Source organism: Sus scrofa, chromosome 1 (genome assembly GCF_054392235.1).
Source record: "Sus scrofa isolate SSC_HxYL_T2T_F1_AM1 chromosome 1, Sscrofa_HxYL_maternal_Yorkshire_Landrace_v2.0, whole genome shotgun sequence".
NCBI lineage: Eukaryota > Metazoa > Chordata > Mammalia > Artiodactyla > Suidae > Sus > Sus scrofa.
Genome location: NC_139383.1, coordinates 110,328,405 through 110,344,941, shown reverse-complemented (window position 1 = coordinate 110,344,941; position 16,537 = coordinate 110,328,405). Strand labels below are relative to the sequence as shown.

The window sequence follows — 16,537 nt, the reverse complement described above, 5'->3', positions numbered from 1 at the left end:
GTATAGGTTGCAGACGCGGCTCAAATCTGGCATTGCTGTGGCTGTGGCGTAGGCCAGCAGCTCTAGCTCTGATAAGACTCCTAGCCTGGGAACCTCCATATGCCGTGGGTGTGGCCCTAAAAAGACCAAAAAAAAAAGACAAAGAACTGAAAAACATGGTAAGGACTGTGCACAATTTGGAAAGCTTTCATTAGTTCCTCCACAACAGGAACTAATTATAATAATTTTAATAATTTTAAAATTATTAACATTGGGACTGCAAGTATCTATATTCACAATTTAATACCCTGGGAAGTAGATCATTTTGAGTGGATTCATCCATTCTTTGTCACTCTGTGGGATGTAGTGCCAAGTATTTTGAGGGGATGGAAGGTCATTACATATAAAGTGTGTCCTGCACACCAACCCAAAATGACCCATGTTCCCAACTCCAGCAATATATTTAATAGGAACAAGTTCACATGATAGTGGGGTTGTGGTATAACTCATCATCCAAAACCAGACATTTTTTGAAAATGGAAGGAATAGTGTTAATAATTATGCAAGGATAAGAAGTGTACCTGGGAACCTGGGAAGTAGGGTCACCCTATATTTTAATGCAGGTAGAAGACAGAAAAAATGAATGGTAGGAATAATTTCATAACTTATCAAGGGATAAATATCTATACCTTTTTTTGTAAAGAGGAGGAGGGAAAGGAAGAGGGAGAAAAAAAGGAAGAGAAGAGAGAGCAGAAGAGAGGAAGCTGGGAAAAGAAGAAAGAAAAAGGAAGGGAAGAAAAGGGGAAGCAGACAAAGACAGAAAAAAAGCACTGGTGCCTTTAACCTGTAATGGGATTACACCATGGGAAACAGCTTTATTTGCCCAAACTGATGGACCTATTAGGGTAGCAAACCATACCCTTGAAGGACAAGAGTCTGCCTTCACAGGGCATGTGATTTGACCACCATGATGGGGCATTTCTGAGAAGTAGATGGACTTAGAGAAAATTTAATAGCTGCCAGAAGGGCAGCTTTCTGGAGGCCCTGACAGCTAGGCTAAGAATTTTAATTATTTAAGCTCAGCTTCTCAGAGTTCCCAGGTCCCTGGGAATACACACTGAGCAGGGGGCCGCAAGGATATGAGGAGCCACAGAACAAATTAGACATATTCCTAGTGGGTCAAAATTTTTAGAGAGACAGTAGGGTATGTACAGAGATCGAACATTTTCACCCCAAATTATTTTAAGATGATTACATTCAGAAGTAAGTTATGTACTGCAACAGCTTTATGTCTTTCAAAGACAAAACACAAGGGTTCATTTTTTTAAAAAGGCCCGTTTGTGTGGCCATTCTGCAAAATTTGTCTGTTGGAGCTCTATCCCCAGGCCATGGAATTTCTCATTTATTCTTTTCTTCAGAGAGGACCACTTGGCAGAAAGGTTTGAAATGGCCTTTTTTTAAAGCAGCAGGACCTCAGCAAAGAAAGACAGCAGGGGGCTGTGACATAAACGTTGTCTTGGAAAGGTCACTCTGGCACTTGTGGGGTAAATGGAGTACAGAGCAGTGGAAGCAGATAGGAATAGAGAGTCAGGCCCATAAAAGACCCGACAAGGATTGTTTGGATCTGGCTGATGAGATTGATGGAGGCTGAGGATGGAGGAATGTCCCAGGCGTCTCCACTGCTATCCCAGAAACCAGTCCTTTGTCACTGCTCTCAGCAACTTTATGATATCTCAATCCAAAGATCTCAAAAAGCACTAGGCATAGGCATTTCCTCCTGTAGCCTCACCAACCCACCCAGGGCCTGGTATTTAAGAAGTACCCGGGGTTCCCATTGTGGCGCAGCAGAAATGAATCTGACTAGGAACCATGAGGTTGTGGGTTTGATCCCTGACCTCGCTCAGTGGGTTAAGGATCTGGCGTGCCTTGAGCTGTGGCATAGGTCGCAGACGCGGCTTGGATCTGGCATTGCTGTAACTGTGGCATAGGCTGGCAGCGACAGCTCTGATTGAACCCCTAGCCTGGGAACTTCTATATGCCTAAAATGACCAAAAAAAGAAGTACCCAATAAATGTTTGCAGGATGGGATGGAAAGGGAAGGGATGAGATGGGATGATAGGATGGAAGTGACAACATTTATTGACTGAATGGATAATTACATGGGAAAGAAAACCCAGAGAAAATTGCTGTCCTGCCTCATTAGGAACATGTAACTTAATTTGAAATGAAATGCCATGTGTGCACTGTTATTACTACAAAGATTATATATTGAGCAAACTAAGAGCTCCTTACATATATGGAGAGCTGTGCATGTAAAGGCATGGATGCTAATGGTGTTATTAAATGCCACATGAAGGGGCAGTAATACCAGAGCAATTGGCATTGGCTCTGGGCACAGACCCCAGGGCATTTACAATCAGCCAACCAGCCTCAGAAAGCTGCCATGGGAATATGATCTTGTGAAAGGCCAAGCAAAGCATAAAGTAAGGTGAAGGACTCCCTAAAACCTCAGCAGCACCCTCAGCTTTGGGCCCCTAGGTTTAGATTCAACTGCTTTTGTGTCTGGAGTCTGTCACTGTGGTCACTGGCTACTTAGCTATAAAAGTGAGGGCTAGAAAGACCACCTACAGACCTGGCTCTGATCCCATCACTCAGAGCTGTGTGTGAAGTTGCAGCGCCTGGAAAATGCATGCTCTGAGGTCAAGTTCAGAAGTGTAGTCTCTCTGGAAAAAGACACATAACCTCTCCTGATACAAGATAGTATGATATCATCTTTATTTCATATTAGCAAATGGAAACTCAAATGCATTGTCTACCTATACCAATTTGCTTGCTAAAAGCATATACTCATTTTACTCCCATTTCACAAATTTGTTTAAATGTTTTAATCTACTTTGACTCCATGTGTGAAGTTAGTAGACAGATGAGGACTTTGTTTACAGCATGTATTCCACTCAGTGTTTGAACCCACACCCTAAGCATCTCCCAGGAAGCAACCATCAGAAGCAGGACCACTGCTGGCTCAGAGAACAGAGCCAGAGACTCAGGCTTAGCCAATGAGAGCACCACAATCTCCCGGCCACATGGCATCATCAGAGCCAATCAGGGGTAAGGACACTTTTGCTACAACTGTCTGAAGTGAGCATGCTCAGTTTAATGCTAGCGCCACCAGCAGAGCATAGCCAAGAGATGGAGAGAGTATAATTCATTCTTAGTGACCTCGTGTCACCAAGCCCCTGAATCCATCTGTGATTGAAGACAGACCATTCCTGGATTTTTCCAGTATGGGAACTAACAAACTTTGGTTCTGTTAAAGCCAAATTAGGATGTTTCTGTCCCTTGCAGTTGCAGAGTCTTAATTGGTGGTATCATTAGTATCTGAACAGGATATAGACTCTCTCACTTTCAAGCAGGAAGTTTCAGAGGTTTTGAATGCATTAGTTGGATATACAGTCCCTCCTGCAGCGGCTGATAAACACTGCTTAAGTGGTCTGAAGAGAGTATGGTTGACATTGCATCGATCACCATGCACCAGCCCTGGAAGATTCTGGAAAATATCTGCTATGTGGAGGTGGAGGACATACCCAGCTACATTCAAAAAGTCAGGAGAAAGCTGCTAAAAAACCTTTGCCTCTGAAGCCACGTAGACCTCATGTGGGACATAGAGACAGCCTGGAGTGAGAAGGAGCCAGGGAGAAAACCAGAGTATCACAGACTCAGAAGGTGGTTAGAAATGTCTGGGTGCTCTGCACTGGCTGGACAGGGAGCTCCAGTATAGACAACCCATCCAGAGAGAGCTACACAGAGTCTCTCCTCCAGGGTCAAGGACAAGGCCCTGAAAAACAACCTGTCTGCCTCAAACCTCAGTCCCCTAAATAGCACTGCTTCAGTGGGGGTTGGGGAGAGTGAGAAGGGCAAAGACCCAAACCAGTGTCACACAAGAGATCAAGAGAGGCACTTTGCTGTGAGACACTCAAAGGCAAGGCAGAGACTGATGAATCTCCAGCTATAGTGAGAAATATACAAGCTTGGGGTCACACTTTTTACTAATACACACACACACACACACACACACACACACACACACACACACCCCATGTGAAGAGCAGAGGAAGCCAATAGTCTCAAGTTCACATGGATGAGATTCCAGTGAAATACCATATGTTAAAAAGTCTGAGCAGAAGTTCCCACTGTGGGCCAATGGGAGCTGCAGTATCTGCAGCATCTCTGCAGTGCCAGGACATAGGTTTGATCTCCTGCCCAGTGCAGTGGGTTAAAGAATCCAGTGATGTCGCACTGCAGCATAGTTTACAACTGCAGCTAGGATGTGACCCCCTGGCCCGGGAACTCCATATGCCACGGGGCAGCAATAAATAAATAAATAAATAAATTGATTAATTAATTAAAATGCCCTATAGTAATTCAATCTAACTAAAGAAATTGAAAAGAAAGATGAAACCCAGACATTGTTACATTCCCAGGAGCATAAAAATAGATGACTGTACTAAGTTGAATAACGCCCCCACAAAGAGCATGACATTCCAACTCTGAGAACCTGTGAATATGTTAATGTTACCTTTGCAGATATGATTATAATAATAGATTTTGAGATTGGGAGATTATCCTGGATTACACAAGTAGGTCCAGTCTAATCACATGAGCTCTTAAAAATACTTAAAAGTCTGTGAGAAAGAGACGAGCTATGACAAGGACTCAGTGAATGTTGCTACTTTATAGATGAAGGTATTCATGAGCCCAAGCATGTGAGCAGCTGCTAGAACCTGAGAATTATACCCAAATGACAGCTAGCAAGGAAACAGGAACCTCAGTCCAAAAACCACATGCACTTGAATTCTGCCAAGAGTCTTTCTGAGCTTGGGGACAAATTCTCCCCCAGAGACTCCAGTAAGGAACACAGCCCTGTCCACACCTTGGTTCTAACCCAATGGGACCTGAGTCAGACCTCTGATCTACAGAACTGCAAGATAATAAACTTGAGTCACTAAGATTATGGTAAATTGTTATGGCAATAATAGAAAATTAAAACAATGGCCATGAAAATGTATTTGTCAAAATAAACAACTTGATGTGTGTAGGTATACAATGTTAAGAGATTCAAGATCAGAAGTAGAAGTGCCAGTAGCAACTTAATAAAAATCCCAAAAGGACAAGAAAAAGAGGCTGTAGAAGAAGCAATATCTGAAGACCTATTAACAGAGAACTTCCCTAGTAATTAGAAAGAATTATAATGCAGAATAAAAGGGATCATAGTATGCCTACCAAGGATATATAATAATATTTTAATAAATATAAATAAATAAATAAATAAATAAGCAAATCCAGACACATGCACCCATATGTTCATTGCAGTACTATTCACAATAGCCAGGACATTGAAACAACCAAAATGTTCATCAACAGAGGAATGAATTAAGATGATGTGGTACATGTGCACAATGGAATACTACTCAGCCATAAAAAAGAACAAAATAATGGCATTTGCATCAACATGGATGTGACTAAAGACTCTCTTACTAAGTAAAGTCAGAAAGATAAAGACAAATACCATATCACTTACATCTGGAATCTAATATATGGCACAAATGAACCTTTCCACAGAAAAGAAAATCATGGACATGGAGGACAGACTTGTGGTTGCCAAGGGGGAGGGAGAAGGAGTGGGATGGACTGGGAATTTGGGGTTAATAGATGCAAACTATTGCCTTTGGAATGGATAAGAAATGAGATCCTTCTCTATAGCACTGGGAACTATATCTAGTCACTTATGATGGAGTATGATAATGTGAGAAAAAGGAATGTATATATGTGTATGTGGGACTGGGTCACTTTGCTGTACAGTAGAAAATTGACAGTACACTGTAAACCAGCTATAATGGAAAAAAATAAAAATTATTTTAAAAATAAAATAAAAATGGAATGATAAAATGATAAAATAAAATTATTCCTTCTCTCCCACAATACAAAAACCAGAAGAAAGAAAGAAAGAAAGAAAGAAAGAAAGAAAGAAAGAAAGAAAGAAAGAAAGAAAAGAAAAGAAAAGAAAAGAAAAGAAAAGAAAAGAAAAGAAAAGAAAAGAAAAGAAAAGAAAAGAAAAGAAAAGAAAAGAAAAGAAAAGAAAAGGAAAGGAAAGGAAAGGAAAGGAAAGAAAAGGAAAGAAAGAAAGAAAACAACCAAAAATTCAAAGAGCCAAGCCTTGATTTCAAGGAATAGATATTTTATACATTACAGATATGTAATTTGTATGGACAATGGAAAAAGACAACAAAGGTACCCAAATTTTCCAGTAAGATTAGTATTATATCAGTACAAAACCCAGAAAGGGAGTTCCCATTGTGGCGCAGCAGAAATGAATCTGACTAGTATCCATGACTGTGTGAGTTCGGCCCCTGGCCTCATTCAGTGGTTTGAGGATCTGGCGTTGCCATAAGCTATAGTGTAGGTCACAGACCAGATGCAGCTCATCCTATGTTGCTGTGGCTATGGCATAGGCTGGCAGCTGTAGCTCCAGTTCAACTCCTAGCCTGGGAGCTTCCATATGCTATGTATGTGGCCCTAAAAAGCAAAAAATAAAAATAAAGAACTAAACAAAGCCCAGAAAGACAGCACAAGAAGTTTCTGCTTCCAACCAAGAGGAAGTGAAAGGGACTGGATTTAACCTCCCCATCTGAATCAATTTTTTTTTTCTTTTTGCCTTTTTTTTTTAGGGCCATACGTGCAGCATATGGAGGTTCCCAGGCTAGGGTTTGAATCAGAGTTGCAGCTGCCAGCCTATGCCACAGCCACAGTAAGGCAAGATCTGAGCCATGTCTGTGGCCTACACCACAGCTCATGGCAATGCCAGATCCTTAACACATGGAGTGAGGCCAGGGATCGAACCCACATCCTCATAGATTCTAGTCAGATTCACTACCACTGAACCACACTGGGAACTCACAAAACAATTTTTTTAAAGGAATAAAATATATGAGACAGTTTTCACAGATTGACACCAAGCAACAAAGCAGTTGTCTTTGAGAGAGAGGAAGCGAACATCATAAACTCTGTAACTGCCCCCAGATCGTTATCTGGAGAGAGTTTGTAGACTGCTGTCCTGGGAAGAACCCCACTGGAGTCTGGTGATCTTGAGTCAAGGAGACAGAGATGGGAGTCTGAGAGACTAGACTTCAGAGGGCAAAGTACCTGATAAGATAAATGCAGAGAGAGAACTCATGAGCTCAGCAGAGGGTCCTTGTGTATACAGTTCAGTACATGTATGTGAGGAAATTATCTTCTACTGCTGGGGAAAGAACCATCCAAAGAAGCAGAGGGAACAATTCTTGAAGCTCACACAAGTCCGGAAACAGCACTTCCTCCCACTAGTCAGAGTGGAAGTCCCAGTAATTCATTGGCCATTTAAGTAGAGTATATGGTTCCCAGAGCTTATTTTCAGTAGTGGGCTAAAATTAGCCCTAGACTAAAAGCTTTTCTAGTCCTGCCTTACAAAATTTAAAACCAAGCCTCAAGAGGAACAAACTATTTCCAAGGAACTCAATCTCATCCTAGAACAAAGTTCAAATATTTTTATTATAATACAAAAACTTGAGTTCCCTGGTGGCCTAGTGGTTAAGGACACAGCATTGTCATTGCTGTGGCTCGGGGTTCAATCCCTGGCCTGGGCACTTCTGTGTGCTGCAGGCATGGCCAAAAGAAAAGAAAAAATTTCAAGTACTCTATAAAGGTAAAATTCTGAATATACCAAATAAATAAGAAGTTCAGGTATGCAAAGAAATGAGTAAATATGGGCCAGAATATGGAGTAATATCTAATGGTGGAAACTGATTCAGAAAGTACACAGAACTACAGAATTAGTAAACAAAAATATTAAAACATGTACTATATTCTATATGCTCTAGAGAAGAAAAATTGGCATGCCATGTAGAGACTTAAAAGATACTAAAAAAATAAAAATTAAAATAATGATAATAATAAAAGACCAAACTTGAAATTTTAGAGACAAAAAAATACAATGACTGTGATGAGAAACTACCCTGAATGAAATTAATGATATTTCAGACACTAAAGGAAAAAAAGGTTAGTGAACCTGAAGATACATCAATAGAAACTATCCAAAATAAAACATAGGGAGAAAAAAAATTGAAAATAAAATGATCAAAGCATCAGTAAGCAGCCTAATATACACATAATTGAAGTCCTTAAAGGAAAGCGACATTTTTGAACAAATTATGGCTGGAATTTTTCAAAGTTTGATGAAGAAAATAAACCCACATACCTAAGAAACTAAGCAAAATAAATAAATTTATTTTATATACATAAACACATATACAATGTATGGTCAAGAAAAAGATAAGAAAAATGAAATTATTCTTTATTAAGGTTGTCATGTCACATGTGAAGTTGTACAGTATTCCTTGAAGGCAGACCATCATTTGCAGTTTATGTATACCATAAACTCAAAAGCTACCACTAAAACAAAACAAACAAACAATAGATGTGTAGGTAAGGAGACAATACAGGAGGCAAAACAGAACCATAAATTATGCTCAATTAGCTCAAATAAAAACAAAGAGGAAAGAAGGAACAAACAACAAATGGGAAAAAAAAGATAGTAAACAACCAAATGGTAGATGTAAGCCCAGTCATACCAATAATAACATTCAAAGTAAGTGGTCTAAAAACTCAAAAAAGGACAGATTGTCACATTGGATAAAACAGTAAGGCACATATCATGTAGTTAAAAACTTGCTGATAGTTATCTGAACCTAGCGCCTAACTCTAATATATACAAAGACAAAGTACTTTTGCTTGATTGTCAGGAATGTGACTATCATGTAAATCAAAGGAACGCTGTACTTGGATATTGGTTCAGAACTTTATCATGAGATGTTCAACATTTTGCAAAATAATTTTATCTACAGCAACACTTCTCACAGCATTTGAGTCACCTTCCCATACACCTGATTTGCATTTGCAGCTGTTATATTCACGGTAATTCTCCAAATAGGTACAAACATCTGATCACTTTTTTCTCTTTTGATATAGCCAATGACCAGTCATTTACATATGGAAAATACGTCATTCCATGGATAGAACTAGGGATTCATACTAAGTGAAGTAAGTTAGAAAGAGAACGACAAATACCATATGATATCACTTATCTCTGGAATCTAATATATGGCACAAATGAAACTTTCCACAGATAAGAAACTCATGGACCTAGAGAACAAACTTGTAGTTGCCAAGAGGAAGGGGGAAGGAGTGGGATGGACTGGGAATCCGGGGTTAATAAAACTATTGCCTTTGGAATGTATAAGCAATGACATCCTGCTGTATAGCCCTGAGAACTATATCTAGTCACTTGTGATGAAGCATGATGGAGGATAATGTGAGAAATATATATATGTGGGGTGTGTGTGGGTGTGTGTGTAACTGGGTCACTTTGCTGTACAGTAGAAAAGTGACAGAACACTTTAAACCAACTGTAATGGAAAAAATAAAAATCATTTTAAAAAAGAAAGTACATCATTCTATGATTAACTACTTCCTTTTTATTTCTCTATATCACAGCATATTATATAGATGTTTTAAGATTATACGTATTGGTGATTTTTGTTATATACGAATTTTATTTCAGGACAAAGACAACAGTGAAGCAAAACCATATCAAGGAGAACTTAATAATATTTACCACTTAAAAGTCTTGTTCCATCTATTAGAACTGGAAACCACCGACATGGACCAACTTTTGTAAATTACGGTTAAGGTAGCTGAGGCCTGGAAAGCAAAAATGACTTCTCCAAAGCCATACAACTAAGTTCGTAGTCACAGTAATCCTATATACTGGATTTTTCAAGACAGGATGTCTCATTGTCCTTGCAAGTCATTGAGCTGGCTTTACAACAATTCCTAGATTACTTATTATAACCCAAAGGATTGAAAATCAGGACACATGGTCACCAGTTCATTAAAAACTCCACAGATAAGGTCTTGAGCAGTAGATAAAACCAACAAATCTAAACACAGTAAGAGGACAGATCCTCTCCTTTGTCAGCATTAAAAAATCTCAGGGAGGGAACAGGGGCAAGGGAGATGGGAGGGAGGAGACAGAAAGTGGGGAAAGGAATCCATTGATTTAAAAAAAAGGGGGGTTACTAATATAATATTTTCTATTAAACACAAACTTATTTTGAAACTACAGTTTCACAAAAATATTCTGAGTAATGAAAATAAAGAATAATTTGGAAAACGCCATGATTCTCAACTAAAAGTGTGCCCTGCTAGGGTGAATATATCCAAAAATCAGTACAGAGTGATAATGAGATTATCTTTATCAAAAGTTGTTTTAGAAGTTATAGAAATGCTAGTATAAATTCTCTTTAGTAGTTCAATTGCTGAGGGTCCAGTTTGTCAGCAGCAGCACCCAACCCTGTGACCCCTAATATGGTACTGTGTCCCCAGTGGCCAAGACAGCCATCTAGTGGCAGTTTTAGCACATTGCCCCTCTGCCATCAAGAAGAGGAATTCTCAGAGTTTCTGAAGTGGTGCAGTGGGTTAAGGATTCCACTGCAGCGGCTCAGGTCTTTTTGGAGGCTTGGGTTCGATCCCCAGCCTGGCACAGTGGGGATCCAGAATTGCTACAGCTGAGGTCCAGCCATGGCTTGAATTCAATTCCTGGCCTGGGAACTTCCATACGCCACAGATACAGCCATTAAGAAAAGAAGAGGAATTCTCACTGGAATAGACACTTATTCTGGACTTACATATGTTCTACTGTTCACCATGCTCTGCCAACACCATCATTCTTGAAGTTACTGCATGCCTATTCACCATCAATTTCCCCTGCAACATTGCCTCTGACCAAGGAACTATTTTACAGTACATGTAAGGATTTACTGGTCTTATCATTTATCTCTTCTCCAGAAGCAACCAATTTGATAAAACTGAAGATTAGCCTCTTGAAGATGGAGTTAGAACAGCATCTCAGAGACAGTTCCTTGCAAGAATGAGGTACTATCCTAAAGCATGTGGAATATTCTTTACTCAGCAATCAATAAATGGTGCTCTTTCTATAATTTCTCTCTAAACATAAGAAGACACACATTTAGAAACCAAAATATGAATTTGGAGGTGGCATCTCTCTGACCTCTGCTAACTTAGTTACAAGGCCCCATGGGGGAAATGTTGCCACCACAGGGCATAGCAAGTGGTTCCACTGAATTAGAACCTGGTGGTCTTCTGGCATCTGGGAAATTTTTGCTTTCTCGCTTATTTGGGGTTCTAATTGCCTACTTTTGAGAGGTGCCTTTGGCTTTGAAAAGTCAGGGTAAGGACCAGAATAAAGTAAACAAATTCATCCCTGCTTAAGACAGAAGAATACTATAGAGTTAAGGAGGAAAGATCAAAAGAAAAGTCAAGGGGAGTTCCCGTCATGGCGCAGTGGTTAACGAATCCGATGAGGAACCATGAGGTTGCGGGTTTGATCCCTGGCCTTGCTCAGTGGGTTAAGGATCTGGTGTTGCCGTGAGCTGTGGTGTAGGTTGCAGATGCAGCTTGGATTCCTCCTTGCTGTGGCTCTAGTGTAGGCCAGTGGCTACAGCTCTGATTAGACCCCTAGCCTGGGAATCTCCATATGGCGTGGGAGTGGCCCTGGAAAAGACAAAAAGACAAAAAGACAAAAAAAAAGAAAAGTCAAGGTCCTTCTAGGGTTTGCAACACGGCTCAACAGAGTGGATAAGAAAGTAGAGATCCAGGGGAGTTCCCATCTTAGTACAGAGGAAACAAATTCGACTAGGAACCATGAGGTTGCGGGTTCCATCCCTGGCCTTGCTCAGTGGGTTAAGGATCCGGCATTCCCGTGAGCTGTGGTGTAGGTCACAGATGTGACTCGGATGTGGCATTGCTGTGGCTCTGGTGTGGGCCAGCAGCTGTAGCTCCAATTACACCCCTAGCCTGAGAACCTTTGTGTGCCGCGGGTATGGCCTTAAAAAGACAAAAAAAAAAAAAAAAAAAAAAAAGGAGATTTAAAGATTTAAAGCAGAAACTACTCCTGGAAGAAAAGGTGGGCATTAAACTTGAGCTTTGACCATATAGTGAGTATACATTTGCCTTTCTCCTTATACAGATAAGCGAATATCTGCTTAGGAAAGTTAAGCAACTTGTCCAGAGTCAATCAAATTCACAGCAGATGCGTCTGAGTCCAGAACCCAAGGTCTTAGAGAGTAAGACATATTATTTCTGACTCAAGAACTCTCTGGGAAAACAAACAAGCAAACAACGTCTCAGGGAGAGTTTGTGTAGCTGTTCTCTTCCTCCACTGAGGATTGTAGGTGAGGACCAGGATGTATTCAAGGTAGCAACGTTGCTGGAGAATGTGGGGGACGAGGTAGAGAGTTATTCTGTCAGGATTTTGCCAGGGTCAGCCTTGATTTTGAGGACAAGCGTGAATTCAAAGCAGGGCTCCCAAGAAAGCTGATGAATTTCTCCCAGGAAACCGGTATCAGCCCAGCCCATCCCCCTCTCCACAGCCTACAATTCTTTGGTAACTAAGGGACAACATGTGAGCCTGGGGTATGGACACTTGAAAAGGTGTGGCAGGTGTGGCTCTCACTAGTCAGCTATGGAGTATGGGCGGGGGGTGGACATGCTAAAAGAAGAGAGACCAAGGGACTAAAGAACCCCATTTTACCATAAACCCCGGTAAAACACAAACCAAACAGAAATGGCAAGCCCATTCTTTAACTGAAGTGACTGGACATCCCTGAACTATCACCTGGTCCTCTCAGACACACCTGCCTGACCATACAATTCATCATTACCCCTAAACCCTGCAGGAAGTGGCCCAAGTGACACAGTCATGGTGGTCAATGTCACACACCCAGTAGAACAACATGGATCAAGCCTGAGAAAACCTTTTTACTCTGAAAGCAGCTCATCTCAAGAAAGCAAGATAACAAACAGAAAAGCTCCTTAAGCAATTACTATGAAAGATGGCAGTTCTTTCCCTCTTATCTGTTGGTGTTTAACCTTATAAAAAATTATTTATAGGAGTTCCCATCATGATGCAGTGGTTAATGAATCTGACTAGGAACCACAAGGTTGAGGGTTCCATCCCTGGCCTTGCTCAGTGGGTTAAGGATCGGCATTGCCGTGAGATGTGGTGTAGGTCACAGACGCAGCTCAGATCTGGCATTGCTGTGGCTCTGGTGTAGGCCAGCAGCTACAGCTCTGATGAGACCCCTGCCTAGGAACCTCCATATGCCATGGATGCAGCACTAGAAAAGACCAAAAAAAAAAATATTTATAACATGGTAATATTTCTATGGTCTGAAATGAAATCCACTTATGATCTGATCCTATGAAGCCCCAGCATGGGGACTCCCTGGGCTCCTATTTTTCTGTGTACATCTGGAAGACAAACTCAGAAAAATGTAGTGCAATGAACTGCAATTCACTCTGTAGCCAGAAATTTTCCACTAGAATTTGCCTGGCCTTGGCCCAAATCTAGGAAAGAAATGAGTCAAAGTCATAGTTAGGCCTGCCTGGGTAGGGCCAGATAATCCAAACAAATCATATTTTGAGATGCACTGACTAAGAATTTAATCATGTAGCAGTTGAAAAGGAGGTAAATCTATACCTACTAATATGAAGAACTCTCCAAACAATTTGATTGAGTAAAACAGAAAGTTATAGAATGAATAATGTAGAGGCATCAGTCATTACTCTGTCTGCTCAGTGATAACAACAAAAACATCCTACTTGGGTGGACTTCTCTACATTACAGAGTAATTGGGAGGCAGAGCTCTACCCTCCTCTTGGAAGCTGAGAACGGCAGATATTCCTTCTCCCTACCTGGCATTAGGAAATGAGTCAGGTCTGACCAACAGGAACCCCCTGCCTAGGTTGTTTAATCTTAAGGGAACAAGGCAAATGTGGAGGACAGGCAGAGGTCATCTGATCCACCTCTTATCTGGACTCTTGTTCTAGCTTGCTCACTGATCTCCTGTTCCAGTCTCATCCGCACCCCTGTCAAATCTCTGACCACAATCGCCATTGTGGCTCAGTGGTAACGAACCCATCTAGCATCCTTAAGGATGGGTTCAATCCCTGGCCTCACTCAGTGGGTTAAGGATCCAGTGTTGCCATGAGCTGCAGTATAGGTGGCAGATGCATCTCGGACCTTGTTTGGCTATGGCTGTGGTATAGGCCTGGCAGCTACAGCTCTGATCTAACCCCTAGCCTGGGAACTTCCATATTCCACAGGTGTGGCCCTAAAAAAAAAAAAAAGGCCAGAGTGATCTATCCAGAGGGCAAATCCACCTGCAACCCCACACAGTGCCCCTTGTCAGCTTGCCTGCACATCCAGCATGCAATCTAAGCTCTCTGATACATACTCTGCCTCCATGACCTGGGCTCTGCACAACCCCCCCAGCACCATCATTTACCAATGCCCAGCCCACTTTGACATTAAACTCCACCCCTGCCAAACCCTCTGGAGCTTCTTAGGTCCCCTGCTCTCTCACCCTTCCGGGCTTGTCTGATTAACACTAACTGCTCTGTTCTCAGCTCACACAGATGTTTTCTTCTCCAGGAAACCTTCCATAATCATCGCCAGTGCCTGCCCATGCCAAGCCTGTCCTTCCTTTAGATGCCTCCTCTTTCTTCCATAGTCTACTCTGCGTTCTTCTGTTTCAGCATGAATCACATTTAAATTGTGTGCAGGCCCATATGTTCATTGAAGCACTATTCTCAATAGCCAAGACATGGAAACAACCCAAATGTCCATCAACAGATGATTGGATTAGGAAGATGTGGTATATATAGATATACAATGGAATACTACTCAGCTATAAAAAGAACAAATAATGTCATTTGCAGCAACATGGATGGAACAAGAGGCTTCATACTGAGTGAAGTAAGTCAGAAAGTGAAAGACAAATACCATATGATATCGCTTATATTTGGAATCTAATATAAGGCACAAATGAACCTTTCCACAGAAAAGAAAAATTGTGGACTTGGAGAATAGACTTGTGGTTGCCAAGGGGTAAGGGGAGGGAGTGGGATGGACTGGGAGCTTGGGGTTAATAGATGCAGACTATTGCCTTTGGAATGGATAAGCAATGAGATCCTGTTGTGTAGCACAGGGAACTCTGTCTAGTCACTTATGATGGAGCATGATAATGTGAGAAAAAAGAATGTATACATGTAAGTGTAACTGGGTCATCATGCCGTACAGTAGAAAATTGACAGATCACTGCAAACCAGCTATAATGGAAAAAAAAATAAAAATCATTATATTAAAAAAATTTGTGTGCAGGATTTATGGTTGTGTCCCCAGTGCACAACTTTGCAGACAAGAAACATGTCTTATTTGTCTGGATGTATAATAGGGAGTGTTTGTATGAGTGAATGACAAGCAAAGGACTTTGGATTTTTTTTTTTTAACTGTCTCTCTGTAGTGAGTTTTCTCTCCCATCCCCCACTATGATTATTTTTATCTCTTCTTCACACCTCTCCTAATTCTAACAGACTTATCTAACTCTTCACTTCCAGAGACATTCATCTCTCTCTTCATAAGGATACCTACCAGATGCCCACAAGAAGGAAATGCTTGCCTCCATTCACTACTGAGTCCCCTCCCCTGTCTGCATCAACACCCATCTTTTCCCAGCTTCCTCATGTTACAATCACTCCAGCCCCCAAAAAGCACAGCTCTCACCATGGATTGTGGATCCCTCTCCTCCTCACCTTGTTGGGAGCTGATCACATCAGTATTGCCTCACTCCTTCAAGGATCGACAGTCTGCCATCCATCAGCATCCAAACAGACTCTCGTCTCTACAGTCTTAAAATAAAAACAAAGAAGCCAACATTAAAACTAAAAAGACTTTCCTTGACCCAGGAAATGTTCTACTTCTTTGCTGATGGCCCAGTCACTCAGAACTGTCTGCACAGTCTGTCTCCAGTTCCTCACTTTGCCTTTATCCTGGAACTTACTTCGTGGAGCACCTCCCTCCCACACTCTATGAAACCCGATATTGTCAGGCACATCAAAGTTCACATTATTCCCCAAATCTTACTAGCCCTCTCAGCAGCTGTGTCCTCCTTTACCAAAAAAAAAACTGTCTTCTCAGGGCTCCTGTGACTCCATACCCCATTTTCCCAGCCTCCCTCCTGCCTCGCTGTCTCCCCTCTTTCATCTGAACATGAGTGGAGTTAATCAGGGCTGGGGCCTGGGCCCTCTTCACTCCTCACTCATCATTTTCTCCCTTGGCAAATGTCCCACAGCCCTTCACCTGCTAAAGATTTTCAGATACATGTCTCCGGACAAGACCTCTCTTCTGGGCTTCAGTTAGGACCATCAACTGCCCACCTGCTGTTTGCTGTATGATGCTATCTCATGAGCATCTCCAAAATACCATGTCTAAAACTCTTGATCCTCCCAGCCCTGAGCTTTCAATTGGCTCCTCCTCCATTTTTTTCCATCTCAGTAAATGGCCCTTTTACCTGGGCAGTGGCTTTTAGCAGAAAACTAGGAGTCA

The 16,537-nt window shown here is 41.4% G+C and overlaps 1 protein-coding gene across 4 annotated transcripts in view; it reads right to left on the bottom strand.

Annotated features, from left to right (window-relative positions):
• Positions 1–15,983, bottom strand: part of LOC146406294 (uncharacterized) — an 840,349-nt gene extending 824,366 nt beyond the window's left edge. For 2 of the 4 annotated variants that reach the window (XR_014808994.1, XR_014808990.1), the window contains exon 1: positions 15,745–15,972. The gene's annotated coding sequence lies outside the window, so the exon portion shown is untranslated. Of the gene's footprint in view, positions 1–15,744 lie in introns of all 4 variants that reach the window. The other 2 variants (XR_014808995.1, XM_084966342.1) reach the window with 2 other exon arrangements.
• Positions 15,984–16,537: the final 554 nt, after the last annotated feature.